Source organism: Balaenoptera borealis, assembly GCF_965194805.1.
Source record: "Balaenoptera borealis genome assembly, chromosome: 3".
NCBI classification, from domain to species: Eukaryota; Metazoa; Chordata; class Mammalia; order Artiodactyla; family Balaenopteridae; genus Balaenoptera; species Balaenoptera borealis.
Genome location: NC_138866.1, coordinates 104,804,296 through 104,816,523, shown reverse-complemented (window position 1 = coordinate 104,816,523; position 12,228 = coordinate 104,804,296). Strand labels below are relative to the sequence as shown.

The 12,228-nt window shown below is 39.2% G+C and overlaps 1 protein-coding gene across 9 annotated transcripts in view; it reads right to left on the bottom strand.

Annotated features, from left to right (window-relative positions):
* TEX9 (testis expressed 9) overlaps positions 1-12,228 on the bottom strand; it is a 224,665-nt gene that overhangs the window by 141,790 nt on the left and 70,647 nt on the right. The window lies entirely within an intron of this gene.

The window sequence follows — 12,228 nt, the reverse complement described above, 5'->3', positions numbered from 1 at the left end:
CGCCATTATAAGACCTTTTCCCAACCCCCAACTGCCAGCTTCTTCAGCCTCTGCGGGCATGGGGAGGAGCTCCCATCTGAGCGGGCCCACTCCCCCCACCGGGCCAGGGTCTCCTCTGCCTGCGTGGGTTCTGGGGGCCTGAGCACTGACCATCCCAAAGCCTCCTTGGGAATCAGGCCTGGGCGCCCCTGCCTGGGACGAGAGTCCGCAGATGCTGGAGGGGGCTGAGTGCTAAAGCGTGGGGCTGGGAGAACGAATCCAGGGAGAGGAATGCTGTGGGCTGCGCGGATACAGCAGAGGGGATGGGAGTGAGGGGAGGCGTGGCCAGGAATGCCCCTAGAGGAAGAGTAGGTTGCCTGGAAAGTGAGGCACCATTGTTGAGAGGCACGAGGTGGGGGGGGGGGCTGCCCCTGCTCCCATTTGCCAGCGCCACAGTCTATTCCAACTGTTTGCTGGACCCGTTGCTGCAGGCAACTTGCAGACACCTCAGTTGTGGCCCCAGTACCCAGGCCCCAACATGAGTGAGAAAGGGTGCCCCAAGCAGCCGTTGCTTTTGCTCTCTCCTGCCTGGGCAAGGAACAGACCCCCGAGGGCGGCGCACACAGAGAGGTGGGGTCAAAACCAAAACTGAGCTTCAGGGGCGGTGCGACTAAGGAAGAGGAATGGAAATCTTTCCGTGCACCTGCACAAGCTGTGGATTAAACCCCCGATGTCAGCTGCGAAAATCCTGCATCTGTGGAATACCTGAACAGACAATGAGTGTTTCAACATTTGAGACCAGTCTAGCCTTTGAAGCACTGGACTCTGGGGACAAGTACACTCAGGAATCGGGCCAGGTCAGAGTCTGTGCTGGCCCCACAGTTCCCACAGCAGGTCCAGAGACCTACCTAGAGGTATTGGAGGGCCTCCTGAGGAGGCGGGGATTGGCTCTGGGTCACTGTGGGAGCAAGGACACTGACAGAGGAGGCCCCAGGAGAATATTCTTAGTACTAATATTATTTTTTTGTTTTATTTTGCTCAGCTGTTGGTGTTGTTGCTTTTATTATATTTTATCTTTTATTTTTGAGTTTTATTCTTATATTCTTAATCTTTTTTCAAAACATATCATTTTAAATTTTTCTATTTTTACTTTACTTTTGTTGCTTTGTGGTTTTTTCCTTGCTTTTGTTCTTTGTTATCTGTTTTTTATTTCTTTTTTTCATTTTTTTTTTAGTTATTTCTGAGATATACATTTTAAAGTAATAACTAGAATTATGACTTATAACATTATACCAGAACATATAAGATTTTTAGAAATTTCATGTAATGCCTGAAACATTTATATTAACATATTTCCATACAAATAACCCAAAGAAAGTTTAGTATTGGTTGTTTTTTTGTTTGTTTGTTTGTTTATACTGCAGGTTCTTATTAGTCATCAATTTTACACACATCAGTGTATACATGTCAATCCCAATTGCCCAATTCAGCACACCACCATCCCCACCCCACCGCAGTTTTCCCCCCTTGGTGTCCATACATTTGTTCTCTTCATCTGTGTCTCAACTTCTGCCCTGCAAACCGGTTCATCTGTACCATTTTTCTACATTCCACATACATGCGATTATATATGATATTAGTTTTCCTCTTTCTGACTTACTTCACTCTGTATGACAGTCTCTAGATCCACCCACGTCTCTACAAATGACCCAATTTCGTTCCGTTTTATGGCTGAGTAATATTCCATTGTATATATGTACCACATCTTCTTTATCCATTCGCCTGTTGATGGGCATTTAGCTTGCTTCCATGACTTGACTATTGTAAATAGTGCTGCAATGAACATTGGCGTGCACGTGTCTTTTTGAATTATGGTTTTCTCTCGGTATACGCCCGGTAGTGGGATTGCTGGGTCATATGGTAAGTGTATTTTTAGTTTTTTAAGGAACCTTCATACTGTTCTCCATAGTGGCTGTATCAATTTACATTCCCACCAACACTGCAAGAGGGTTCCCTTTTCTCCACACCCTCCCCAGCATTTGTTGTTTGTAGATTTTCTGATGATGCCCATTCTAACTGGTGTGAGGTGATACCTCATTGTAGTTTTGATTTGCATTTCTCTAATAATTAGTGACGTTGAGTAGCTGTTCATGTGCTTCTTGGCCAGCTGTATGTCTTCTTTGGAGAAATGTCTATTGATGTCTTCTGCCCATATTTTGATTGAATTGTTTGTTTTTTTAATATTGAGCTGCAGGAGCTGTTTATATACTTTGGAGATTAATCCTTTGTTGATTCGTTTGCAAATATTTTCTCCCATTCTGAGGGTTGTGTTTTCATCTTGTTTGCAGTTTCCTTTCCTTTGCAAAACCTTTAAGTTTCATTAGGTCCCATTTATTTATTTTTGTTTTTATTTCCATTACCCTAGGAGGTGGATCAAAAAAGATCTTGCTGTGATTTATGTCAAAAAGTGTTCTTCCTATGTTTTCCTCTAAGACTTTTAGAGTGTCCAGTCCTACATTAAGGTCTCTAATCCATTTCAAGTTTATTTTTGTGTATGGTGTTAGGGAGTGTTCTAATTTTATTCTTTTACATGTAGCTGTCCAGTTTTCCCAGCACCACTTATTGAAGAGACTGACTTTTTTCCATTGTATATCCTGCCTCCTTTTTCATAGATTAGTTGACCGTAGGTGCGTGGGTTTATCTCTGGGCTTTCTATCTTGTTCCATCGATCTATATTTCTGTTTTTGTGCCAGTACCATAATGTCTTGATGACTGTAGCTTTGTAGTATAGTCTGAAGTCAGGAAGTCTGATTCCTCCAGCTCGGTTTTTTTCCCTCAGGATTGCTTTGGCTATTTGGGGTCTTTTGTGTCTCCATACAAATTTTAAGATTTTTTTTGTTCTAGTTCTGTAAAAAATGTCATTGGTAATTTGATAGAGATTGCATTGAATCTGTAGATAGCTTTAGATAGTATAGTCATTTTCACAATATTGATTCTTCCAATCCAAACCATGGGATATCTCTCCATCTGTTTGTATCATCTTTAATTTTTTTCAGCAATGTCTTATAGTTTTCTGCATACAGGTATTTTGTCTCCCTAGGTAGGTATATTCCTAGGTATTTTATTCTTTTTATTGCAGTGGTAAATGGGAGTGTTTCCTTAAGTTCTCTTTCAGATTTTTCACCATTAACGTATAGGAATGCAAGAGATTTCTGTGCATTAATTTTGTATCCTGCAACTTTACCAAATTCATTGATTAGCTCTAGTAGTTTTCTGGTGGCATCTTTAGGATTCTCTATGTATAGTATCATGTCACCTGCAAACAGTGACAGTTTTACTTCTTCTTTTCCAATTTGTATTCCTTTTATTTCTTTTTCTTCTCTGATTGCTGTGGCTAGGACTTCCAAAACTATGTTGAATAATAGTGGCGAGAGTGGACATCCTTGTCTTGTTCCTGATCTTAGAGGAAATGCTTTCAGTTTTTCACCGTTGAGAGTGATGTTTGCTGTGGGTTTGTCATATATGGCCTTTATTATGTTGAGGTAGCTTTCCTCTATGCCCAATTTCTGGAGAGTTTTATCATAAATGGGTGTTCAATTTTGTCAGAAGCTTTTTCTGCATCTATTGAGATGATCATATGGTTTTTATTCATCTATTTGTTAATATGGTTTATCACATTGATTGATTTGTATATATTGAAGAATCGTTGCATTCCTGGGTTAAATCCCACTTGATCATGGTGTATGACCCTTTTAATGTGTCGTTGGATTCTGTTTGCTAGTATTTTGTTGAGGGTTTTTGTATCTATATTCATCAGTGATATTGGTCTGTAATTTTCTTTTTTTGTAGTATTTTTGTCTGGTTTTGGTATCAGGGTGATGGTGGCCTCATAGAATGAGTTTGGGAGTGTTCCTTCCTCTGCAATTCTTTGGAAGACTCTGAGAAGGATGGGTGTTAGCTCTTCTCTAAATGTTTGATAGAATTCACCTGTGAAGCCTTCTGGTCCTGGACTTTTGTTTGTTGGAAGATTTTTTAATTACAGTTTCAATTTCATTACTTGTGATTGGTCTCTTCATATTTTCTATTTCTTCCTGGGTCAGTCTTGGAAGGTTATACCTTCCTAAGAATTTGTCCATTTCTTCCAGGTTGTCCATTTTATTGGCATAGAGTTGCTTGTAGTAGTCTCTTAGGATGCTTTGTATTTCTGCCGTGTCTGTTGTAACTTCTCCTTTTTCATTTCTAAATTTATTGATTTGAGTCTTCTCCCTCTTTTTCTTGATGAGTCTGGCCAATGGTTTATCAAATTTGTTTATCTTCTCAAAGAAGCAGCTTTTAGTTTTATTGATCTTTGCTATTGTTTTCTTTGTTTCTATTTCATTTATTTCTGCTCCGATCTTTATGATTTCTTTCCTTCTACTAAATTTGGTTTTGTTTGTTCTTCTTTCTCTAGTTCCTTTAGGTGTAAGGTTTGATTGTTTATTTCAGATTTTTCTTATTTCTTGAGGTAGGCTTGTATTCCTACAAAATTCACTCTTACAACTGCTTTTGCTACATCCCATAGGTTTTGGATCTTCGTGTTTTCATTGTCAGTTCTCTCTGGGTATTTTTTGATTTCCTCTTTGATTTCTTCAGTGATCTCTTGGTTACTTAGTAATGTATTGTTTAGCCTCCATGTGTTTGTGTTTTTTATGTTTTTTTCCCTGTAATTGATTTCTAATCTCATAGTGTTGTGGTCAGAAAAGATGCTTGATATGATTTCAATTTTCTTAAATTTACTGAGGCTAGATTTCTTACCCAAGATGTGATTTATCCTGGAGAATGTTCCATGCGCACTTGAGAAGAAAGTGTAATCTGCTGTTTTTGGTAGGAATGTCCTATAAATGTCAATTAAACCTATGTGGTCTATTGTGTCATTTAAAGCTTGTGTTTCCTTATTAATTTTCTGTTTGGATGATCTGTCCATTGGTGTAAGTGAGGTGTTAAAGTCCCCCACTATTATTGTGTTACTGTTGATTTCCTCTTTTTTAGCTGTTAGCAGTTGCCTTATGTATTGAGGTGCTCCTATGTTGGGTGTCATATATATTTATAATTTTTCTTTCTTCTCCTTGGATTGATCCCTTGATCATTTTGTAGTGTCCTTCCTTGTCTCTTGTAACATTCTTTATTTTAAAGTCTATTTTGTCTGATATGAGTATTGCTACTACAGATTTCTTTTGATTTCCATTTGCATGGAATATCTTTTTCCATCCTCTCACTTTCAGCTTGTATGTGTCCCTAGGTCTGAAGTGGGTCTTTTGTAGACAGCATATATATGGATCTTGTTTTTGTATCCATTCAGCGAGCCTGTGTCTTTTGGTTGGAGCATTTAATCCATTCACGTTTAAGGTAATTATTGATATGTATGTTCCTATTATCATTTTCTTAGTTGTTTCTTGTTTGTTTTTGTAGGTTCCTTTCTTCTCTTGTGTTTCCCACTTAGAGAAGTTCCTTTAGCACTTGTTGTAGAGCTGGTTTGGTGGTGCTGAATTCTCTTAGCTTTTGCTTCTCTGTAAAGCTTTTGAGTTCTCCATTGAATCTGAATGAGATCCTTTCTGGGTAGAGTAATCTCGGTTGTAGGTTCTTCCCTTTCATCACTTTAAATATGTCATGCCACTCCCTTCTGGCTTGTAGAGTTTCTGCTGAGAAATCAGCTGTTAATCTTATGGGAGTTCCCTTGTTTGTTATTTGTCGTTTTTCCCTTGCTGAGTCCAATAATTTTTCATTCTCTTTAATTTTTGCCAATTTGATTACTATGTGTCTCGGCGTGTTTCTCCTTGGGTTTATCCTGTATGGGACTCTCTGCACTTCTTGGACTTGGGCGGCTATTTCATTTCCCATGTTAGGGAAGTTTTCGACTATAATCTCTTCAAATATTTTCTCAGGTCCTTTCTCTCTCTCTTCTCCTTCTGGGAACCCTATAATGCGAATGTTCTTGCGTTTAATGTTGTCCCAGACGTCTCTTAGGCTGTCTTCATTTCTTTTCATTCTTTTTTCTTTATTCTGTTCTGCAGCAGTGAATTCCACCATTCTGTCTTCCAGGTTAGTTATCCATTTTTCTGCCTCAGTTATTCTGCTATTGGTTCCTCCTAGTGTATTTTTCACTTCAGTTATTGTATTGTTCGTCTCTGTTTGTTTGTTCTTTAATTCTTCTAGGTCTTTGTTAAACATTTCTTGCATCTTCTCGATCTTTGCCTCCATTCTTTTTCCGAGGTCCTGGATCATCTTCACTATCATTATTCTGAATTCTTTTTCTGGAAGGTTGCCTATCTCCACTTTATTTCGTTGTTTTTCTGGGGTTTTATCTTGTTCCTTCATCTGGTATATAGCCCTCTGCCTGTTCATCTTGTCTATCTTTCTGTGACTGTGGTTTTTGTTCCACAGGCTGCAGGATTGTAGTTCTTCTTGCTTCTGCTGTCTGCCCTCTGGTGGTTGAGGCTATCTTAGAGGTCTGTGCAAGTTTCCTGATAGGAGGGACTGGTGGTTGGTAGACCTGGTTGTTCTTCTGGTGGGCAGAGCTCTGTAAAACTTTAATCCACTTTTCTTCTGATGGGTGGGGCTGGGTTCCCTCCCTGTTTGTTGTTTGGCCTGAGGTGACCCAGCACTGGAGCCTACCCGGGCTCTTTGGTGGGGCTAATGGTGGACTCTGGGAAGGCTCACACCAAGGAGTATATCCCCGAACTTCTGCTGCCAGTGTCCCTGTCCTCATCGTGAGACACAGCCAGCCCCCGCCTCTGCAGGAGATCCTCCAACACTAGCAGGTAGGTCTGGTTCAGTCTCCTATGGGGTCACTGCTCCCTCCCCTGGGCCCCAATGTGCACACTACTTTGTGTGTGCCCTCCAAGAGTGGAGTCTCTGTTTCCCCGAGTCCCCTCCAAGTCCTCCAATCAAATCCCGCTAGCCTTTAAAGTCTGATTCTCTGGGGATTCCTCCTCCTGTTCCTGGACCCCCAGGTTGGTAAGCCTGATGTGGGGCTCAGAACCTTCACTCTGGTGGGTGGACTTCTGTGGTATAAGTGTTTCCAGTTTGTGAGTCACCCACCCAGCAGTTATGGTATTTGATTTTATTGTGATTGCACCCCTCCTACCATCTCACTGTGGCTTCTCCTTTGTCTTTGGATGTGGGGTATCTTTTTTGGTGAATTCCAGTGTCTTCCTGTCCGTGACTGTTCAGCAGTTAGTTGTGATTCCGGTGCTCTCGCAAGAGGGAGTCTTTTTCATGTTTTTTTGTGTATATTTTGTTTTCTTCTTTTTTTTTGTTGTCTGTTTGCTTCCTGTTTTTATTTTTCAGTCTTTGTTTTTGTTAGTTTAGTTCTCCTTGACTGTTCTAATTTTAGAATTCTTTCGTTTTTCTGTTCCCTCGTTTTTTTAAAATTCTTTTTTCTCTTTTTTCTGAGAGTGTGTGTGTGTGTGTGCGTCTGTGTGTGTGTGTGTGTTGTACTGTTGTTGCTGTTGTTTGTTTGATGTTGTTTTGCTATTTGTCTTGGGTTTTGTTCATCTGTTTGCTTTCTTTAATTTTTACTTTTTTTCTTTCCATTTTTTTCCCTCTCTTTTCTCTCATGCTGCACTGTGCAGCTTGTGGACTCTTGGTTCCCCAGCCAAGGGTCGGGCCTGGGCCTCTGGGGTGGGAGCACAGAGTCCAGGACACTAGACTGCCAGAGAATTCCTTGATCCATGGAATAGTAATCAGCGTGTGTGCTCCCAGATGTATCCACATCAACACCAAGACCAAGTCCCACACAACAGCCTGCAGGCTCCAGTACTAGACACCTCACTTCAAACGACCAGCAAGACAGGAGCACAGCCACACCCATCAGTAGACAGGCTGCCTAAAGTCGTACTAAGCTCACAAACACCCAAAAGCACACCACCTGAAGAGGCCCTGTTCTTCAGAGGGAAAAGACTCAACTCCACCCACCAGACTGCAGGCACCAGGCCCTCCCACCAAGATGCCTACACAAGCCCCTGGACCAACCTCCCTCACCAGGGGGCAGACAAGAGAAGCAACAGGAACTACAACCCTGCAGCCTGCGGAAAGAAGACCATAAACATAGTAGGTTAGACAAAATGAGATGACAGAGAAATATGTTACATAGGAAGGAGCAAGGTAAAATCCCACAAGACCAAATAAATGAAGAGGAAATAGGCAATCTACATGAAAAAGAATTCAGAGTAATGATAGTAAAGATGATCCAAGATCACAAAAATAGAATGGAGACATGGGTCGAGAAGATTTACAAGGACCTCGAAGAACTAAAGAACCAACAATCAGTGATGAACAATAACTGAAATGAAAAATACACTAGAAGGAATCAACAGCAGAATAACTAAGGTGGAAGAACGAATAAGTGAGCTGGAAGATAGAATGGTGGAAATAACTGCCAAAGAACAGAAGAAAGAAAAAAGAATGAAAAGAATTGAGGACAGTCTCAGAGACCTCTGGGACAATATTAAATGCACCAACATTCAAATTATAGTGGTCCCAGAAGAAGAGAAAGGGAAAGGGCCTAAGAAAATATTTGAAGAGATTAAAGTGGAAAACTTCCATAACATGGGAAATGAAATAGGCACCCAAGTCCAGGAATTGCACAGAGCCCCAGGCAGGATAAACCCAAGGAGAAATATGCCAAGACACACATGAATCAAACTAACAAAAATTAAATAAAAGAAAAAATATTAAAAGCAGCAAGGGAAAAGCACCAAATAACCTACAATGGAATTCCCATTAGGTTATCAGCTGATTTTTCAGCAGAAACTCTGCATGCCAGAAGGGAGTGGCAGGACATATTTAAAGTGATGAAACGCAAAAACCTACAACTAAGACTACACTACCCAGCGAGGATTTCATTCAGATTTGATGGAGAAATCAAAAGCTTTACAGACGAGCAAAAGCTAAGAGAATTCAGCACCACCAAACCAGCTTTACAACAAATGCTAAAGGAACTTCTCTAGGCGGGAAACACAAGAAAAGAAAGAAGACCTACAAGAACAAACCCAAAACAATTAAGAAAATGGTAATAGGGACATACATATCGATAATTACCTTAAATGTGAATGGATTAAATGCTCCAACCAAAAGATACAGACTAGCTGAATGGATACAAAAACAAGACCAGTATATATGCTGTCTACAACAGACCCACTTCAGACCTAGGGACACATACAGTCTGACAGTGAGGGGATGGAAAAAGATATTCCATGCAAGTGGGAATTAAAAGTAAGCTGGAGTAGCAATACTCATAACAGACAAAATAGACTTTAAAGATTATTACAAGAAAAAAGGAAGGACACTGCATAATGATCAAGGGATCAATCCAAGAAGAAGATATAACAATTGTAAATATCTATGCAGCCAACATAGGAGCACCTCAATACATAAGGGAAATGCTAACAGCTATAAAAGGGGAAATCGACAGTAACACAATAATAGTGGGAGATTTTAACACCCACTTACACCAATGGACACATCATCTAGATAAAATAAATAAGGAAACACAAACTTTAAATGACACAATAGACCATATAGACTTAATTGATATTTATAAGATAGTCCACCTGAAAGTGGCAAAATACAATTTCTTTTCAAGTGCACATGGAACATTTTCCACGATAGATCACATCTTCTGTCACAAATTAAGCCTTGGTAAATTTAAGAAAACTGAAATCATATCAAGTATCTTTTCCAACCACAGAGCCATGAGACTAGATATCAATTACTGGAAAAAATCTGTAAAAAACAGCAATACATGGAGGTTAAACAATACACTACTAAATAACCAAGAGGTCACTGAAGAAATCAAAGAGGAAATTAAAAAATACCTAGAAACAAATGACAATGAAAACACGACAACCCAAAAACTATGGGATGCAGCAAAAGCAGTTCTAAGAGGGAAGTTTATAGCAACACAATCCTACCACAAGAAGCAAGAAACATCTCAAATAAACAACCTAACATTACACCTAAAGCAATTAGAGAAGGAAGAACAAAAAAACCCCAAAGATAGCAGAAGGAAAGAAATCATAAAGATCAGATCAGAAATAAATGAAAAAGAAATGAAGGAAACAATTGCAAAGATCAATAAAACTAAAAGCTGGTTCTTTGAGAAGATAAAAAAAATTGATAACCCATTAGTCAGACTCATCAAGAAAAAAAGGGAGAAGACTCAAATCAACAAAATTATAAATGAAAAAGGAGAAGTAACAACTGACACTGCAGAAATACAAAGGATCATGAGAGATTACTACAAGCAACTCTACGCCAATAAAATGGACAACCTGGAAGAAATGGACAAATTCTTAGAAAAGCGCACCCTTCTGAGACTGACCCAGGAAGAAATAGAAAATATAAACAGACCAATCACAAGCACTGAAATTGAGACTGTGATCAAAAATCTTCCAACAAACAAAAGCCCAGGACCAGCTGGCTTCACAGGGGAATTTTGTAAAACATTTAGAGAAGAGCTAACATCTATCCTTCTCAAACTCTTCCAAAATATAGCAGAGGGCGGTACACTTCCCAACTCATTCTATGAGGCCACCATCACCCTGATACCAGAACCAGACAAAGATGTCACAAAGAAAGAAAACTACAGGCCAATAGCACTGATGAACATAGATGCGAAAATCCTGAACAAAATACTAGCAAACAGAATCCAACAGCATATTAAAAAGATCATACACCATGATCAAGGGGGGTTTATGCAGGAATGCAAGGATTCTTCAATATATGCAAATCAATCAATATGATACACCATATTAACAAATTGAAGGAGAAAAACCATATGATCATCTCAATAGATGCAGAAAAAGCTTTCAACAAAATTCAACACCCATTTATGATAAAAACTCTCCAGAAAGTAGGCATAGAGGGAACTCACCTCAACATAATAAAGGCCATATATGATAAACCCACCACCAACACTGTCCTCAATGGTGAAAAACTGAAACCATTTCCTCTAAGATCAGTAACACGACAAGGTTGTCCACTCTCACCACCATTATTCAACATAGGTTTGGAAGTTTTAACCACAGCAATCAGAGAAGAAAAAGAAATAAAAGGATTCCAAATCGGAAAAGAAGAAGTAAAGCTGTCACTGCTTGCAGATGACATGATACTATACATAGAGAATCCTAAGGATGCTACCAGAAAACTACTAGAGCTAATCAATGAATCTGGTAAAGTACCAGAATACAAAATTAATGCACAGAAATGTCTTGCATCCCTACACACTAATGATGAAAAATCTGAAAGAGAAATTAAGGAAACACTCCTGTTTACCATTGGAACAAAAAGAATAAAATACCTAGGAATAAACCTACCTAAGGAAGAAAAGAAGTAAAACTCTCACTGTTTGCAGATGACATGCTCCTATACATGGGAAATCCTAAAGATGCCCCCAGAAAACTACTAGAGCTAATCAATGAATTTAGTAAAGTTGAAGGATAGAAAATTAATACACAGAAATCTCTTGCATTCCTAAGCACTAATAACTAAAGATCAGAAAGAGAAATTAAGGAAACAATCCCATTTACCATTGCAACCAAAAGAATAAAATACACAGGAATAAACATACCTGAGGAGGCAAAAGACCTGGACACAGAAAACTATAAGATACTGATGAAAGAAATCAAAGATGACACAAACACATGGAGAAAATACCATGTTCTTGGATTGGAAGAATCAATATTGTGAAAATGACTATACTACCCAAGCAATCTACAAATTCAATGCAATCTCTATCAAATTACCAATGGCATTCTTCCCGTAATTAGAACAAATAATTTTACAGTTTGTATGGAGACACAAAAGACCCCAAATAGCCAAAGCAATCTTGAGAAAGAAAAACAGAACTGGAGGAATCAGTCTCCCTGACTTCAGACTATACTGCAAAGTTACAGTAATCAAGACAGTATGGTATTGGCATAAAAACAGAAATATAGATCAGTGGAACAGGATAGAAAGCCCAGAGATAAATCCACCCACCTATGGTCACCTAATCTATGATAAAGGAGGCAAAAATATACAATAGAGAAAAGATAGCCTCTTCGATAAATGGTGCTGGGAAAACTGGATACCTACATGTAGAAGAATGAAATTACAACACTCCCTACCACCATACACAAAAATACACTCAAAGTGGATTAAAGACCTAAATGTAAGGTCAGACACTATAAAACTATTAGAGGAAAACATAGGGAGAACACCCTTTGACAT